This window comes from Dermacentor andersoni, chromosome 6, assembly GCF_023375885.2.
Source record: "Dermacentor andersoni chromosome 6, qqDerAnde1_hic_scaffold, whole genome shotgun sequence".
NCBI classification, from domain to species: Eukaryota; Metazoa; Arthropoda; class Arachnida; order Ixodida; family Ixodidae; genus Dermacentor; species Dermacentor andersoni.
The window spans coordinates 97,456,365-97,473,683 of record NC_092819.1 but is presented as its reverse complement, the minus strand read 5'-3'; the positions used below and the strand labels follow the sequence as shown (position 1 = coordinate 97,473,683).

General features: G+C 43.0%; 1 long non-coding RNA gene across 1 annotated transcript; it reads right to left on the bottom strand.

Moving 5' to 3' along the window:
* Positions 1–5,836: 5,836 nt before the first annotated feature.
* Positions 5,837–16,711, bottom strand: LOC129382391 (uncharacterized). The gene is made up of 2 exons (XR_008610456.1): positions 16,574–16,711; positions 5,837–6,136 (listed from the first exon to the last, which is right to left on the bottom strand). It is a non-coding gene; the product is annotated as an uncharacterized lncRNA (long non-coding RNA).
* Between the last annotated feature and the right edge of the window lie 608 nt (positions 16,712–17,319).

Below are 17,319 nucleotides of genomic sequence, written 5' to 3'. Positions count from 1 at the left end.
AGATAGATAGATAGATAGATAGATAGATAGATAGATAGATAGATAGATAGATAGATAGATAGATAGATAGATAGATAGATAGATAGATAGATAGATAGATAGATAGATAGATAGATAGATAGATAGATAGATAGATAGATAGATAGATAGATAGATAGATAGATAGATAGATAGATAGAAGGGAAGAAGGAAAGGTAGGGAGGTTACTCATTAACGTACACAGTTTACAGTCTGACCACACGTCCCCCTTAATATATCCCCCATCCCCAAGAAAATTGGATCTCGGTCACGCGTTTAGTCCTTTTAGGATACGACCAAACTACGCGTTGCGGATGTTCACGTGCAACGGGTTATAAAATGAATATTTAATATGTATATGCAAAGCGCCCAATGCACCTTCGCACTTTAAGCGTTCAGTGCACATCAGCCATATAATTGCTTCCTTCTCTTTAAACTTACAGGCGTGATTGTATTTGGTTCTCCCGTGGCACTGAGATAACTTCCCATGCGCTTCATATAACGCCTTTGAACTGTTCAAACCAGCAGAAAACGAGTGTTGAGAAATTTTCATTTTGCCCCTAAGTGAACCACACATCTTGTAACCCCGCCCCCCCCCCCCCCCCTTCCTTCCACACTATCGCCCCCTAACATTCCCCCCATTGCCTTTAGAATCCGTGTGTAACGTATTCGAGCGCTTCCGGTCCCAATAACTGCTTAGTTGTTCGAAAGCTTCTGCAAAACTGTCTATGCAAATTCAGCGCCCTGTTTACTGTGACACAGCTTGCTGTCCGCGCACTTCCCCAAGGTGACCTCCAAAGAAGAAAAAAAGCTTCTGCATAATATCCCATCCACGTGGAGCGTGATTCGACCTCAGTTCATGCATAGGGCGAACTCTTTATAGCGGTTTGCACGGCAGCTCATAAATATAGCTTTGTTCGAAATTTCTTCGACAACTTCCGCAGCCAGCGCAGCGGCGATGTTTTTTCTTCGCCTTGGCCCTTATATTATACATGCGCCGAAAGGATGCGACACTTAATATTTTTGTACTTTTCGCAGTCTTTTGTCTGCCTTTGGTTTATTATACTTTTTGCTGCCTCCGCCAAGGTAAAAGCAAGCGCGAGCTATCCCTTGCGCGTGCCAAGGAGGCTTAAGTCCTCGGCGAATCATTTTATCTCGTTATTTAACTGATTATATTACTGACAATTTCACTCGTTATTTAACGTTGGGACCTCAGCTTTTTTTTTTTTTATGGCGTTGTCTTCGGGAACGAGGATTTGAGCGGTTTCATTTGCGTAGTGTTTGCTCCACTCGGTGTTGATCGACTCGAAGAAAACCACGCTGTTTTTATTAAGTACAAGATAAAATCCTGAGCGATACAAGCCGTAGAACCAAGACAATTTACTGCCACGACGCCGACCATAATTAAAATGCGTGTATGGCACGAAACTTCGCTGCTATAAGTTTCTGGACTCGCCTAAACACCTCGTTGCATCCTTCATCGTGCTTAAGTAACTGTGCCATGAGACGGAGGTTGCAGCTCTGTGTACTAGCATAAATATATAGGCGTCTTTTCACATGATTCTTCGGCACATTGCCTGCAATCACCTGTCTCGAAATTTCTGCCATTAAGAAGAGATGATAGTATAATTCGCAGTACAACGCAGCACATTGCGTCTGAAAGAGTTCACCAATCCAGTTAACAATTTCAGACTAATGTTTTCAGGTTGCCAATATTTAAAGGAAGTGACAATTGGCCAGAACGTGTTGAGAGGCGTTGATGGAAATGAAATGACCGTTACTTATAGTTACAGAGCCCAGCACGCTGTTGGCGATTTAAGTAGGAATATTAATTTTAAATGGACAAAGAAATTCTCAAAACCCAGTAAGCGGCGCGGCCTGGCGGTGAAGTCTAGGTACTCCTGATCTAGCATATGAGGTTACTATACGCAAATCGGCTGTTATTAAGTAGATCATACTTACTGCTTGCAATGCGTATATCATTAAGCTGTCACGCTTTATTCTATGCTTATTACGAAGTAAGCAAGGGCACGCTAACTAGCATTGCTGCTACCTTCGTGGCAACGAGTGGAGAAGCAAAGTGGGCAGAGCTGTCCAATGCGTCGCGGCGCTCATAGGTAACGTTATGCGCGGGCGAGTTTGCGAGTTAGTGCCCCGAGTTCTGCGGTCTCTGCGCGATACAAACCGCCGTCGACGAACTGCGCCGCCAATGAGTGCCAGCACTGCAATAATATAACTACTGGCGCATGCAGCCAACAAAAGCATGGCCTTCGAGATCAGTTTGTGTTACTTGGAGGGAGCCGTCGTCACTGAGATGAACATTCGGACACCAACTATTATCGTAAAAATAAGTCAACGCTTCATAAAACATGAACCGCCGAACCATTGCCTTTATAAACAAAATATTGAGTTCTTACAGCTAGAGTCTCACGCTAATGTCGGCGTGTAATCGCTATCGCGCTCAATTATCATTGTTTCCAGTATGTTTGTTGAGCACGAGTACATTGGATCGGATGTAGTGGTGCAGACGGGAAAATTCTGATAAAAAAATATTCCGTGGCGTTTCCCGCGTTACCACTGTAAGATTAGGCATTCAGATAAGTAAGCTTACCATTGCACTAAGAAACGGGTACCATAAAAAATTTGTCAGTCCCATTAACAGCGTGCGTGTTCCCTACCGCCTTCCCAATTACAAACACCCACCCTTTATTTTTTAAAGGAAATGTATGTTGCCCCACAGCAAGCTAATACACCCTTGCGGATTGTGACGTTACCAGAAAAATATAATCGTTAATGAATCCAATGGTGGTTATTGAAGAGTGGCGATATTTAATACGGCTGATTTATGTTCTTGCGAACCTCTGCCAGCTAAGGTTATTGAACGTAGACGTGCTTGTGCGACATTGTTTGGGAGACTAAATTGCTCTGAGCTCATGATTAAAGTCCATGTGAGTCCGTAATTCAGTGTATTCTTGCGTATTAGTTAATGATTCTGTGCCATGAGTAAGCAGGAGTGAGTAGATAAGTCCGAATGCCTGTGGATCTGAGCTTGTCCTCATACGTTTAATTTTAATGTACGTACGTACGTAAGTACAGGCGGACAGACACACAAACTGTTGCTCAGCTGAGAGTGACGCATAAGCCTCACTCATGGACGCATAAGCCTCACTCATGGACGCATAAGCCTCACTCATGGACGCCAACTAAGGGCGCGACCGTTCTAGCTCAGTTTCGCATTTCTGTGTGAACTTGGTCGGAATTTGGATTCATTACACTGCAAAAATTATGGACGTCAACCTCTTGCATTTCTAGAATAGTGCATAATCTCATCGAATGGCGCGATTCAAGTATTACGTTGGGAATCAATCGCATGGCTTGGTGGTGATAAAGTTAATTAGTCTAATTTGGATACTTCATGTCTCGAGTCATATCACAGAGTACGCCTCTTTGATAAAAGCAATTCCGACAAAATCACTTATTCAATCTTCCTTGCTTTTTTAAAGGAGTGTCGAGCGCATTTTGTAAAAAAACTGCAATTAATAAACGCTTTACATTGATTTTTTTTTCTAGATTCTTTCTAATTTCATCTTTCTTCTGATCTTCATGTACATACGCTGTAAAAATTTTCCTTTTTCAGGGCGCATTCGTATTTGTTAGCCTCTTTCCTGCATTTTGCCGTCTTTCTGTATTTCTTTATTATGCTACAATGTTTTATTGAGAACCCAACTTTTTTGTTAATGGAACTGCTTGAGCATTTCTCCTGCTGGTAACTTTTGCGCCACCAATCATTCCTAATTGCAGGGACATTGTGTACCCTATATGTTGTGCTGAATTACCTGTCTGTGATACCTGTGCAGGTCTGCTGCAGATTGTGTTTTGATTCATTTTGACGGTCTTGTTAGCAAGCGAAGAAAACTCAGCTTAGCCTGACGAAAAAAAACTGTGCTTTTTTTTAAAAAATGCCAAGTATTTCAAGCATAAAATACTTATTAGGGCCGCAGTTTTTTTTTTTTTTTCAGGGGGAATTCAAATTACAGTAAGAGCACTAGTCTATCTGATGCGAATGAAAGCGAAACCTATTCAAACCTTACGCAAAACATACTTTCACCAAACCGCAGATAAAATTGAAATTTGGCGTTGTAAATAATAAAACCTATTTCTCAGCGTGGCTTTTGTGGTAATACTTCCTACGGCCGATGCAGGGATTATTCACGCAACCAGAATAGTACATAAGAAACAAAAATGTAAAACTTCCGTTTTAAATTATTTTTTGTACTTGACTTCTGCGAAACAATTGGGATGGAATCGAAATTTCTTGCAAGCCGTATTGAGAATGGATAATGGGAACTATTGCTAGGTACCTTGTCAAACAAACTGGGAGGTTCAGCCACGCTGCCGCCGTTGATATGTAATAACGCTGACAGAAAACTTCTCGTTATTCATATTTGTCCTACTTCCTCTTGAGTGAAACCAGAGTTCAAATTGCTGAAGTACTCATCTTTTCTGAAAAACAAATAACAGTGATTTAGTCAGCAACCAGACACTTAAAAAAGTTGTGTACCTTGGGCAACTGAAAAATCGAATGAGATGGGCTCAGTTTACGCATGGTGGACAAGTAGCACTACAAAAAAAAATATGTCATGAAGCGTGACACGACAACCTGTCGGTCGGTTCTTAATTTTCTTTATTAGTAATCCATCACAATTTATCGTATTTTTCTTGGAGGATTTTTGTTGCGACACCAAGACTGAATAAAATATGGCAGCTACACCAATGAACTTGTTAGGGTCTACGTTAAGCGAACGTCCTTGAATCGTTTCATTTAAAGGTTTTGCGAAAAACACGTCACGTGCACATCCTTTCAAACTTGTGCAGGTGTTTATACCTACAGCTTAAATGCAAATCCATGTTCACATGGCGTCATTGCATGCGGGAATGAGTGCCTCCACCCTCCTTCTTTTATCATTGAAATGAAAATACAATATAAAGAAATATAGCCACCCTACAATGGTCATGGCTACTGCATTTCGCATAGCAGAAACATCGATATAAAGAATATATATAGCCTGAAAAGGAAAAGAAACAACGTCACGGGGTCAGATATCCGCAGCACACAGTCCTTTACGCACACGAAACGCATAGATATAAAAGGCATTACTGTTTTTAATTGTTTATTTGTCAGAAGGGGGGACTGTAGAAAAAAGCTGTCCTTCCACGGCTTGACGTGTCCTGCAGGCTAACGCGACATTTTCCGAGCAGTGAAGCAAGGAAATATTGTGAGCCGAGGCATACGTATCCGGTGTAGCATAGTGATGCATGTTTAACGCTTGAACTCCTTTGACCGAACACGGAATGGATCAACCACTACCACCACGCGGCCCATGCCACCGCGGAGACCTCGCTAAATCTGCACGGCGAGAGGTCATTTGTGCTAAATGTAATTTGTCCTGCAGATTTTCTTCGTGCTTGCCCTTTCCGCACCGCGGCTGTGTGGGAAAACGCCCGGTAAATTTCTGTGGCGCGACATTCACTTCAGACCCGGGGCAAGAGGCACAGAAGCTATAAGCTGGCATGTCACACCTGGGCGACCGTAATGCGACAGAATTATCAGGATTATCAGGATTGCGGTGCCTGCAGGATCGGCTGGCGTTACAAACCCCATCAAAATCACTACCACGAAACGTATCATGCACTAGTGTAAGGATCGGTACAGGATCAGCTATTTCTTGGTTACACCATCCCTGGAACCGGTCCACTTGGCAGGAAATCAACTAATGGACAGACAGAAATCCAGTAGTGGACCGGGGAGACAATATGATCGGCAAAGAAAGTCGTGATTTAATAAAAAGAAAAAAGAGACGTCTTCTGTGTTTGAGGAACTGGTCAGCTTTCCTGGTACGTTGTAACATTGCTACGCCATTTTATGGGTCGTAGTGCCAATTTAATCGTTACAGACAAATATTTAACATGTAAGTCTAAAGGTTTTCTCTATCACGTGCAACATGTAAGATCAATGATGGAACCTTCGCAATGCCAGTCATTCTTCTGGGGAAAACAGGTCACTTTCCTGGTTTTAGTTATTGCTTCATTTGTTGCCAGGACGGCTCATTAGCCAAATCTGGAATAGAATGGCAGGAGCATAAAAAAATAATTCTGTGAAACTGTCTTGATTTCTTAAGAAATGCGCCCAGATGCTTATGTAAAATTTCCGTCATTCCCTTTTTTTATGTATACGAGTGTCTCTACAGTTCTCAAGATACTTTGGGCTTGTGAGGGCAAGCCAGCCATTCTAACACACTGACATAAGTGATTTGTCGCTGCTACACTTCTACCTACACTTCGCGTGCGATAAAATCTGACACAGAAAGCACATTGCATCCCTTATGAGCACTGCATTAGTATTCACCTGTCTGCTTGTCTACATCAATCAATTCACCTTGGATGCAGGTATTTGTAATGCGGCTACGACTTAGACGCCGGGAGTCTCACAATGCAACACTGAATGACCGTCGCCCAGGGCCAAAAATCACATACTCGAATATTTTTAGAGCATGGCAAGTCTGGGAATTTCTTCCGACAATGGCATTTCTTTAACACGAATTAATAAACGTGATTCACGCATGTGTTAGCAATTAAAGTGCTGCCGAGGCTCAGGAGCCGTAAAAAGAAAGAGCAGCGCTGTGTTCAATCAAAGCACACAACATCTTCATTACAATCACCTATGTATTCCACTGTTATGCCTGCGCAAAGGTGTCGCAAACGGCATAATCACCGTTGTCGTTATTTTGGCTCCGTGGTTTATTTTTCCACATACCACGTGGGAGCGGCCCGCTTCGTGATGACTCACGATCTGTAGGACCTGAATAAAGTTTTACCATACCGTACGATTCAAAAGTGGAACGCACTGCTGATACTACTGTTTCCGCCCTTCGCGATATGTTTGTGGCTGCGCTCTGGCAGCACTTGCGCACATGCTTAAAATGACTTGCAGTTCTGTACATTGAGTATTTGCATGCCGCTGTAATCGCATCATGCGTTGTATGTGTATTTTACTGCTTCCACATGCCTCATTCTCGTTGCCTTCGCACGCGTTATTCTGGTTGCCTTTTTTTTAGCTTCCCGTGCGTTGCTTATGGGTTGTTGTTTTTTAAGATGTTGCTTTGTTTTGTGCTATTTCCTGTCTAACACCCTCATACAACGATGTCTCACGGATAGTGTAGGTATGTAAATAAATAAAGCGCCACGAAAGAATATTTCTAAAGGGTTGCAGTTCTGCCCTCTCTCTCCAGGTGTCGTCACCAGCACTGTTACTGTCAAACTGGGTTCAAGCTAGGCAGACGCTTCATTTCAGGCAGACGCTTCAGCCAATTCATTGTCAAATTCCGGAGAACTTAAATATGATCTACCTGTATAGGGATAGACGAGAGCGAATTATATGGGAAAGCCCAAATTGCAATGAAGTAGCTGAAATTCACTGAAGGCTGAAACAAGAATACGCTCTGTCTCCACAATATTCACGCTTTATGTTAAGAAGACTAGAAAACAGCTAATTAGGTTTCGATTTATCTTGCATCCGTAGTAGACCAAGGGTGCAAGAGAGGGTCCCTGGGCTGATGTAGAGCCAATTCATGTTAAAATTCTTGAGAACTTAAATGTGATCTCTCTGTATAGGGACAGCCGAGGGCAAATTGTATGGGAAGGCCCGAAATGCAATAAAGTTGCCGAAATTCATCGAAGGCTGAAACAAGGCTGTCCTCGGTCTCCACAATATTCACGCTTTATTTAAGACGATTGGAAAACAGCTTATTAGGTTTCAATTTATCTTACATCGATAATGGACCGAGGGTACAACATCGGGTCTTTGGCGTGATGCAGGTGGACGAAATAGCGCTACCACGGTAGCAAACCGGAATTGAGCCGGAAATCGAACACAAAAAAAACGTTATTTTTCTCAAACCGGTACTGAACCGGAATGTTGCCATTTGTTTCACTCCGGAGCGAAACCTAAAGAAAAGAAACACAGTTCTCGATTCAGGTTGGCTACTTTTTCTGGCTATTTTCGCCCCTGCCTTGCCTGCACTTGTGACTCAGCGATGGTACCTCATTTGTATATGCGCACCATCTTCGCGTGATGTTAAAAGTATAAAAACTGTTAGTACGGTTTTCAGCGTATTGCGTCAGGGGCAGACTAAGTGTTGGGTTAACCCGACAATATTCGCATCACATCCGACGCACGGACTCACCAGATTGCGACACGTTCGAAGTGCCAGAGATAGTCGAGCTTGTCCCACCAGTATGACTGAATGGTAGACATCGAACTTTCCGTTAGAGTCAATTAACAAAGAATGTTGAGTTAAAAAGTGTTGCAGGAGAATTGACCAGACATATCAAATGAGCGAGACATCAAGTTGCTCTCAGAATATTTGGTTAACACAAGCCTAGATTCGAGGCTGGCAACGGTCCCTTCGAACTCGAATGTTTATAGAATGGCCTCCTGCTGCCAGTCTTAATTAAAACGAAGCGTTCTTTGCATCGTCCTTCGACTTTGCCACTGCTGCTGCTACTGCTGGTGCTGCTGCGGCTGTCATTATCTTGCACGCCACGTCGGGAGGCGATTCAGAGTGTGCATGTGCATGGCAAGTGCATTACAGAACGGAAAGGCCACGCGAGAAACTCGTTTGGACCTTTCCATCGCGTCGCATGTACACAGCGCCCTCTGAAGCTTCATGGGCGCCACCACAATGGCCTCTTGAGAGCTGTAATTATAAGTGAACCCCGCAAAAGCATTGCAGAAACTACAGTGCTTTTCTGCAGAGGAAGCAGAGATTCCGATTCTGCGAGGAAGCAGAGATTTTGCGATTCTCTGCAGAGGAATCAGAGAATCGGTACAACCGACGCAGCCACGAAACGAGTGAATGACAGCCTTGCCACTCTTCGCTCGCATATCCCACACATGGTGGGAGGGCAAGAGAGGGAAACGGGATACTAGACACAACAGCGCTTGTGGAAAAACTGCATAAATTTAAGTCCGAGGTACGGTACGCTACGCTGCAGCTATTTCTGAAAAATAAACATCATACAAAGTATAGCGGACAACAAACGCACGGCTTGCTGATGCAAAGCCGCATTATAGCACCGTGGCATCTAGGGGACACTACGGAAGCTGTCGCACGTCAAGTCAACACTTCTGTGCCCGCCTCGGTAGCTTTGCGGTTATGACGTTGTTCGAGGTTCTGGCGTCGATCCCTGCTACGGCAACGGCATTTTGACGGGGCGAAATACAAAAATGCTCGTGTACTTGGATTTAAGTGCATGTTAAAGAGCCACAGGGATCAAAATTATTCTGAAGTCTGTCAATAGACGTGCTCCATAGTTCAAATTGTGGTTTTGGCACGTACAGCCTCATAATTCAAGTAAAATTTAACACTTCTGCCACGGCGCGATGTGTCGTGTGAGGCCGTGACAGTGCTAACCTTTCTCGTAGGTTATGGACAATGGCGCACAACTCCTCACGCAAACGCGCGTGTTCTGCGTGTTCTGTGGACTACGCAGACAACCAGTAGTGGTGCACACAACGTAACGTTTAACATTAATTCAACACAAATGTATTGAACTAAACGCGGAAGAAATTCAACATTCGTTGTCAACATAACCGCTAATTATCGTCAATCAACGCAAACAGCGCAGGAAGCTTCGCTTGCATCGATTCTCACAGCGCGTGGCATCCGCATAACTTTATTACTCCTCAGTGCCCTACTTTTCTTCTCTTCCCTTTGCGCCTGAGTAGAGTAGCAGGCTGGAGGGCTATCCGCGTTTTCTCAATATATCCGCATCCCTCTCTCTCTCTCTCCCTATCCTTCAATAAACGTTCGCTTCACATATATTCCAGCAATGGTATCGGATCTGCATAACCCTTTCGTAACTACCAGTGGCCTCAAGAACAAACAACGGTGCAGTGCAGCTCAGCAGCAGCGTCGAGTATTTGTACAAGATAAAATTTCGCTGTTTTCCTGTAAATATTCTACGGTTATTCAAATGACCTTGAACTGGTTCGAACCTTCTTGAACCATTATTTTCTCGCTTCAGATTTGAACCGTAACTGAACCGTTTTCGGTGAACCAAAATGATAACCGTAACGAAACACGTTTCGGTTAGACTCTCTGAGTGCTACTAGCGGACAATACTACAAGAGATCTACAGATACTTGAGAGTATGTGTCAAGGAAGCAATAAATATAGGCCTTACGTTTATCATGATCTCTGATGAAGAGGAAAGTAATGTCATTGCATCACTTCAGCAGAAAGTGATGCCCATTTTCCAAAAATATAACCATCTTGGTGTAAATACAACTGAAGGAAATACCTGTTCAAATATTAACTGAATTAATCTCAGAATGAAGGGGAAGCTGAATGCAGAAATGATGAAACACGAAGCAATTTGGGCCTCCAACAAACGTAAGGTGGCGCAAGGAATTTAGAAAGGAGTAATGTTGCAAGCGCTAACGTTCGCAATTGCCATCTTGTGCTTAAAATCAGACACTGTTGGGGTTGGAAGTTAACCAAAGGTTGGTAGGCTGGTTGGTCGCGTGGCCCGCGGTAATACCACAAATGAGGCAGTGCAAACAGGCATGTGTTGGGCCTCTTTTGAAGCCAGAGAAGCGCAGTGCAAAATTAGTTTTGGAGAAAGACACAGGAACATGGATGAAAATAAATAGGCAGCTACTTCTTTGTGTACACCTATCTGTACCTCAGAAGCGTGGAAACAGAATGGAGAAAGTGGTTAAGAAAGTTGGTAACCAGGTACCGGTTAACTTAAGGGCTAAACAGACAGCCAGAAGTAATCGAAAAGAAAGTGAGAGAAATAAAGATAGTGAATTGTATGCAAATGTTGGAAACAAGGAAGACCATGTAGACTTGCAAGATTGGCAAGAAAGGAATAAGAAAAAAATATGTACGACAACACAAGTAGCAGTGCCTTCTTATTTGAGGCCCCAGCTGATTGCTTAAATACAAAAACACGCCGGAACAAATATTCGCAACAGGATCCGGCATGTGCGAGCAGCAGCAAAAATCCGGAGACACCTCAGCACATTACAATGACATGCGACCCCTGCGAGACCCGTAAGAAAAGTCCACCTTCCAGAAGCGCTGGAATATACAGCGGCAGCTAGCATTAACCGGCCAGCAGTCAACATGAACAAGATACGCCTTGAGTATTGGGGAAAAAAAGCAGGAAAGAAGTTGAGAAGACCGGATCCATTACAGGCGTAGGTAAAGAGTAGATCATCATCATCATCATCATCATCATCATCATCAGCCTGGTTACGCCCACTGCAGGGCAAAGGCCTCTCCCATACTCCTCCAACAACCCCGGTCATGTACTAATTGTGGCCATCTCGTCCCTGCAAACTTCTTAATCTCATCCGCCCACCTAACTTTCTGCCGCCCCCTGCTACGCTTCCCTTCCCTTGGAAACCAGTCCGTAACCCTTAATGACCATCGGCTATCTTCCCTCCTCATTACATGTCCTGCCCATGCCCATTTATTTTTCTTGATTTCAACTAAGATGTCATTAACTCGCCTTTGTTCCCTCACCCAATCTGCTCTTTTCTTATCCCTTAACGTTACACACATCATTCTTCTTTCCATAGCTCGTTGCGTCGTCCTCAATTTAAGTAGAACCCTTTTCGTAAGCCTCCAGGTTTCTGCCCCGTAGGTGAGTACTGGTAAGACACAGCTATCATACACTATTATACAAGAGTAGATACAGATGGTTTAAAGACAGAAAAGAAACGAGACGTAGACAAAATGATAGACGGAGAAGTATGTATGGATGATTTGATTAGCTCAAGGAGGCTTGTCGCCTCCCCGTTTTAAAGGGGGATGCCAATAAATCATCATCACCATCATCACCATCATCATCATCATCATCATCATCATCATCATCATCATTTGTCCACGTCCTCAGTATGACCACGCTGCAGAAATGTAATGCGTGTGCATCATGTTCAAGCTGTCCCAACATTTGCTCCATTTCCGTATCATTGTTTCGCTCACACTCGATGCACATCACTTCTTTCAGACATGTGTACTTATTATACTAACTATTCCAGTAAATATCCAGACGCTTCAGCTATGGCGTTTTGCTGCTCAACAAGCAAGAGTGCAGCCATGTCACTCCTGGCAGCGGAGGCCGCATTACGATGGGGGCGGAAATTGGAAACGCACGTATGCGGTGCTTCGGGCACAGGTTAACATAAAAAAAACGGCGTATGTCACTGTCGTCAGTTTCTCTTGAAGTTTAACCCGAATTATTAAAAATGCTAATTTCTTCACTAAAATCCTCAAACGTAACGAATACGTGGAGACATTTAAATACACTTAAGCTTCCACTATTTTTGTGTTCATTTCTTGAAAACTGGGTAATGTTTTCTTTCTTTTTTTCATTTTTCGGAAATACCAACATTTCCGTTTGTAGTCCTATGAAGGCATAAGTTATATGCAGTGTAAACGTAAAAAAGGAAAAAGAAACATGTGGAAAACAGAGAGAGGGCCACAGCTTTTTCAGGAGTTAGCACATATTTTACATCGATTTAAGTTATGCAGCGTGTCCAGACGACGCCGAAGGGCGAAATGTGGGCGTTTGAGCGCAGGCGAGGAGTATATACGAAAACAATCGACTTTTTTCCTTACAAGCTACGTGTCTTATGGCGTATGCTTTTTCTTTCGGAGGTGTTCGAAGAAATAATGTGTAAGAGCCACATCTCGCTAGGTCCACCTGTAGGAAGTCGCTGTTGCGAAGTGTTAACAATAGAAAAGACGGTGACGAAGGCGCCAACTGCAAGAAACGCACCGAAAAGCAAAACGCGGACCGTACGAAAGTATGAACCTAAAGAAGAGAAAAAAAATAAAACTCAGACAAAGCATTGCGACCTTAGGCAGTAAAGTCACGCAGCCGAGGAACGGACTCCGAAGAAAAGTGGATTGTATTGTAATTTCAGGAAGGAAAACTTCAGCATGTGGTGGTCGCAAGCAAATGTGTTTTGTGAACGCACTGGTAACATTAATTCCCCGTTCCATGCCGCGATGGGGCGCTGTACGACTGGACGGCCAGGGTTCATGGTGTAACCTTATTGCAAGGACAACAAACAGAAGCAGTAAACAAAAGTCCAGTGGTTCCATACTGAACAAACCTAATTAGTTCTGCGGGCAAGTTTGTTTTACCAGGCGTTCATTCTTCGGGACATGTTTTCCAAGTATTTCCTATGGGAAGTCGGTTAATTCTTTTCCGAAAATTTGGATAATCATTTCACATACCCACACACAAAATATCACGACAACTTAGAAACAAAATTTACCAAGATGGGATGATGTTCGACATCCAGAGAGAAGTGGTGGAAGGTGGATAACTAATTGCACCAGTGTTTGTGCCCTTAGAAACACTGCTGCTTTAGAAACACTTCGGCATTGTTTAAGTCAGTGCGTAAAATGGCGACCCAGGAAGCACACTGATAGTGAGGTGAGGCGAGGCGATATCGAGGCTAGGAGGCAGAAAAAGGTGGCCCTGGAACATAGACACTCAAAATAAATTATGGGGTTTTACATTCCAGAACCACTATCTGATTACGAGGCACGCCGTAGCTCCGGAAATTTCGACCCCTGGAGTTCTGTAACATGCAGCTAAATCTAACTACACTGGTGTTTTCGCATTCGGCCCCCATCGAAATGTGGCCGCCGTGGCCGGGATTCGATTCCGCTACTCCATGCTTAGCAGCCCAACTCCATAGCCACTATGCAACCACGGAGGGTCACAGAGCCAAGAAACGCGCAGGCACAGTAATGTGCAGATGGGCCTTGCTTTAATGCGAAGCATTCTTTGCGAACTTAAGGCGTTTTGAATCTATCTATCTATCTATCTATCTATCTATCTATCTATCTATCTATCTATCTATCTATCTATCTATCTATCTATCTATCTATCTATCTATCTATCTATCTATCTATCTATCTATCTATCTATCTATCTATCTATCTATCTATCTATCTATCTATCTATCTATCTATCTATCTATCTATCTATCTATCTATCTATCTATCTATCTATCTATCTATCTATCTATCTATCTATCTATCTATCTATCTATCTATCTATCTATCTATCTATCTATCTATCTATCTATCTATCTATCTATCTATCTATCTATCTATCTATCTATCTAACCTCCTATATCGTGATGCCGTCGTAGTCCTTTATTCAACTGGATATATATCAGAATAGCCATGACACGCCATGACGTGCATGCATACATAACATGAATGACGTGTCCTGACACCAACGACGCGACATATTTGTCACGGCATGTATGTCATGAGATAAATGGTATAAATGACATGATGCTGTCGTGATCATTTCCTTCACTCAATGTATATCAGGATATAAATGAAATACATGCATCACCTGACATAAATGACGTCATACAAGCGCACGTCATAACATCAATGACATCACATGGATGTCATGTTATGATCATGACATCACTGGCATGAATGTCATGATGCTGTGGTCTTGATATCAATATGACATGGTGAAGTGATGCTGTGGTTTTTATCTAGATGTGAATGACACGACATCCGTGCATGACCAGACAAGAATGACATGACATGACATGATCCTCAACAAAGAATAGTTCGCAAAGTGATGTCGTATACGTGTTGAAAGGGCTCGATAACGTTATAGTGCTACGGAAAATTGTTTACTATACGCAAATAAAAACATGCTCAATGGCCGCTCCCAACCAGAGCAATCGGTGTGCAGCCATCTTCTATTCCTTTCGGAACATGGCAAGCTCCGGCTATCAAGAAAAAAAAATTAAGTTTTGTTCACCATATTATGGCTTCTTTAACGTCTATACGTCACTCTGACGCTGAGTTTTCGCGGTTTTGTTACGTGGCGTGATAGACAGGTGAAGTGGGCGCAGCTCGAAAACGTTTGACCAATGGCAGAGTATGATGGCGAAAAAGGCGTCGAATCAGAAATAAGTATTTTTCTTTCGTTCGGTCCAAGCATGCATAATCAGTGTGCACAAATCATATCAGCTGGGGCGTTGTCGCGGTTTTCGTAACGTCGCGTGAGAGACAGGCGAAGTGGGGTTGGCTCGAAAATTCGTTCAATCATACATAGACCTAATCATAGACCAGTCATAGACGGCTCATTGCAGAAATGGAATAGAAAAGTTCGGAATGGCTTTACGTTATAGCGCCCTTGCTGCTGCCGTCACACGCACGTACTCGCGTCAATTCTGCTTCCCTGCACTTGTGTCACACACAAAAAAACTGGATTTACGTAAACACATTGGCCAACCTGTTAACGCTTTACGCAACCCCAAACAATGCTACAAATCCAGCTGCTTGCGAAATGCTTCGCTTTACATCGGTTCCCACAGTGTCTGGGATCTGCACATTCTTTCTTTTTCCTTTTTTCTCTGGGGAATTCGGCTTGCTCTGCGAACTAAAAATCGCGAGCAAGTCTAGTTCGCTCAGCAAACTGTTCGCTAAGCGATGAGTTCGTTCTGCGAGGCATTACTGCATACTAGTAGCATTTTCTCACAGCATAATGCTTCCCACTGAGAGAACGAAATTAAATGGTGAAACTCAACCTAAAGCCTAACTTGACCGCACGCGAAGGCATTGTAATGTACTTAATTAACATGTATGTTCTTTTTTTGTTTTCGCGCTATTTACATGCAGAGAAAGAAACAAAGACAATAATACTAAATTTTTTGTTTGTTATATTTACGCTTGCTTATATATTAAGGCCAGCTGCACCATGCCAGCCATGGCCAGAGTGGTATACACAGGTCGAATTCCACCTGCCCAAAAGCGTACACAACATACGACATACCATGTGTGTTGAAGAAACCATCAGAGCAAATCATGCGAAAAGGCATCCGTCTCCCCGTCGCTTTTAACAAAGCGTTACAAGCAACAACAACAACAAAAACGCCATTGACAGCTGGTGTGGAAATTATATGAGTTTCAGGGCCCGATGCTCTGGGCATCATAAAATAATTCAGTCAGGACGAAAGCTCTAACCACCTAAACAATCCTTCTTGTTTGTATTCTGGTCTCCATTTGGAGGATAAGGGTTGGTGTGCTTAAAAGCTATTTTTTGTGCCAATAAATTGTCAGAACAGCGGAACTATCCATGGCACAGCAACTACGGCCTATTGTGGCTGAGGGTACAATCATGTTTTCTTGAGTCGCGATTTACGACAACGGCAGCCAAGCTTCGATGCAAGCGGAAAGTTTAAAAGCCCTCTTGCTTATGTTAAGACACATGTTACAGCATTTCACGCCGTCCAACCTTACCCCAAGACCATCAGGAATACGCCTCCTATTGGTTGGATGTATCTCTGGGAGGTTGAACCTAGTTGCCAAACGCTGACTATTGTCCTACGGTGAACGCTGAAAAAAACCTAAATGGATGTGCTTCGTTTCTCCTACTGTTCTGTTATTTTTTCTACCTTCGTTTATTCACACGACCAAGAAAAGCTTACCGTAAACAAGAAATATTTGCCAACGCCAAGGTGATTTGATGTCTTTCATTACAGTTGCAACGAATACATACTGCACTTTCAAGTCCTGTCCCTCCATCTTCTTCGAGCCAAAGGATAACACGACTTTACAAATGTTACCTCCCTGCACATATGAAAATAAAGTTAGAGTACTGAAATAATAAAAAAAGAAAAATTTATTAGACCAAGGTCGGAAGAAATGGAGAATGCACATGGCAAACAACGAGCAATAAATGTCGAGAATGTAAATGTTCGGGGCACAAACAGCATACGTTGGTCTGTGTTCTGCCTAACAAATCAAAGTTTGTAACTCACCCTGCAAATTCGTGCAAGATTTTCCAGCACCGAAGGCATCCAGCATTCTACGTGGAAACCGAGGTATCCGCTATTTGTTTGTAACGCTGGATGAGTAATAGGGTTGGTTGGTTTGAACCTCGTAGGGACTGGCAGAAAACAGTGATCCCCCCAGAATAAATTTCCAATGTCAATTTTTAACATAGCGAGCGTATCAGCAAAACAAAAACACTTCGCTACTCTAAGTTTTGCTTCTTGCCCATTTCAACCACTTTTTTCTTCAATTTCAGTACTGTCGCTTTGCAGTAGTTTATATGGTCGTTAGGTAGCTGTTCACCTACGAACGTCAAATTCAGAGCATTGTCAACAGAAAACCACGGATTCTGCCACATTTCTTCACATAAACTGTATGCGATTACGATATACCTTATTTC